Below are 2,673 nucleotides of genomic sequence, written 5' to 3'. Positions count from 1 at the left end.
ATATGCTCAGAGCAGTCGCTGGTATAGTGTATCTTCATTCCCCTACAAGGAAATTGCTTTAGTTATGGAGACAAGTTGAGACCTTGCTTGCACCTGGACAAAACCAAAGGGGAACCAGTCCCTTCATCTATTCGTAGTTCCAGTCACTTACAACTTGAAACAGTCGAGTAGTCGTTTCCAACCATTTCCTCTTTGCTATTTGTGCTGTGGATCCTGCCCATGACTTTGATCTGCCACATCCTTATCCCAGGAACTCCAGGACAAGCCACTGACTTCATCATGTACAAAAAGGTAGCTCTTCCAGTGTAATGTCAGTGTTCTTAAATTTGTGGATCCCTATCTCAAGATCCTTAACATAAGCTACACTATCATAAAAGTGAGAGATAAGATAATCCATCCTTCTACCCTTGAAAGGATCACATATACAAGCATCTTCCTTGACACATGGACCCAAGTCACTTCTGTTGGAAGCCTGTGACCTTGCTGAACCACTTCTCTTTGGATTCTGACCTCTTTCCTTCTAAAATGTCCAGACTGGATATCCCTGATTTTTCTTTCCTGAATTCAAACCTGGTCCTCCATTTAGACTAGTCTCTGTATTATTGTCCACCATTGCCACTATTCTTGTGACTTTATTGGAGAAAGAAGAAATCTCACCCATGAGTTTCTGCAGTAAAAGGGAGTAGTCAGAGTATCTTATTCTAAAACCCCATGCAGACTGGACAACAAGAACTAAAGAAAGGTTCACTTCTCCATAAAGCTTTTGTTGAACCTCTTGAGCTCCTTCTCTAGGATAAGTTCCCAATTTACACCTCTGTAAACAAAAGCAGAATCCATCACTCACAGGCATATTATTTTCCTTGATTGTTCCCTACATGCAAAAAGCAGAAGAGGAATGTGTTTTCGCAAGTGAAAGAGAGAGAGAAGAAAATAGGAGAGATTGAGAGAAAGGAAGAGAGAGAGGCTCTAAAACCTCATTTTCGTGGTAATTTACTCTTCTATTCAGTTGAGTCCTGCTGCTCGTAAGCCTATTCCTGTTACAATATTAGATATAAACAAGTAAACTGTGTAATGGATCACATTAAGCAGGCCCTGCATCTTGAGGCAGGATTTAATTTGCATGGCAGATTATCTTGTCTGCAGTAGGAGAGGCACCCTGGGGCACTGACTGCATTAATAGGATCTAGTCTCTTAAAATCCATTAAGTCAATTGAGTGGACCAGTCTATAATCTCATTTCAAATCCAGCGTGAAAATGCTTAAACACTAGCCCTATGACACCAACAGCGGAGAAGTGACTAAAGGGACATTGGAGACCGCACTGTGCCATATTGCCTGCCTGCTGGGAGTGGGGAAGGGAGGGGAAAGGGTAGGGCTCATTCTCTTTTAGCAAACTCCATTCAGGAAGATGCTGACAGCAGGAGTGAGGTGAGGAGAGGAGGCAGGAGCTGTGTAAGGGGAAAGACTGTGGAGTTTATCCCAAGTAATGACAGTGGGTTGTTAAACAATGGAAATTGGCTGATGAAGTTCTGGATACCTTATTGCTCTGACACAGTCGGAAATACTGAACCGTGGAGGGGGTATGCCTTTACAAGGGTGTTCTACTATGAGTCACTGACAATAGGGATTTTGAACCTGGACAGAAAACAGAATGAGTCTGGGAAATCTGGGATAGCAATTAAAATACAGGACTAGAATGCGAGAATGTCAAAGCTGTGGAAACCCAGGCTTGTGGCCTCTCTGCTCTGGACTGCCACCAGTGGGCAACATTCTTGAACTCAGACACATCTGCATGAGGTTATTCTTGGCCCAGCTTATCTGAGTAAACTTTTCCCATTTGTCCCATGGGAGAAAATTAGATAAAGGCTCAATTTGTCTTAAAAAACCTGGCCACAAGCTCCCCAAGGTAAGAACTGTTTTTGGTTTGGTTATATGAAAAAATATTTAGCACAAGGGGTCTCCAGTCTGAGGTCTGGGCACCATGACCACATTACACTAACCCTGTAACAACAAATAGAAATAGTAGTAGAGGACAAAGCCAGATATATTGAAAACAGACAGGTAGAAACTCAAAAGGAAGAAAAGAGACATAATAGCATAACCTAAAAATTTAAATAGCTAGAAACCTCCAGGACCAGATGGCATTTATGCAAACACTCTAAAGAAATCAAGTATAAAGAAGTTACTAACAAAAATATTCAGTTTATCATTAAAAACAGCCACTCTCCCACCAGGCTGGAGGGGAGCCAACACTGTGCTGCTTTTAAAAGAGGTGCTAAGGGCAATCATGGGAATTATAGACCTCAGTGAGCCTTACGCCAGTACAAGGAAAAATAGCTGAGAAAATCATTAAAGACAGAGTTATAAAGCACCAGGCTAGGTGAGCATAATGTGGTAAAGAAGCAGCTCAGCTTCTCCAAGCTGACTTTCTGACCTGCTAGTGTTCCTTGGAAATGTCAGCAGCTCTGAAGAAGCAATGATAAGTAGGAGTCACCTAGCTATTAAAGATTTCACAAAAAACACATTCAAAAATGTTAGGGCTCCACTCCTGCTAACATGCATAAGCCCTACAGCTGCGATTTTACATCAGACCATTGATTTCAAAACAAGAATGAAAGTGATACTAAGTTCTTTTAAGAATCCCGTTCTTCATAAACTGCGGCAATGTCTCTAG

Source organism: Phaethon aethereus, assembly GCF_964289735.1.
Source record: "Phaethon aethereus genome assembly, chromosome: 7".
Taxonomy (NCBI): domain Eukaryota; kingdom Metazoa; phylum Chordata; class Aves; order Phaethontiformes; family Phaethontidae; genus Phaethon; species Phaethon aethereus.
Note: the sequence above shows the minus strand (reverse complement) of the source record.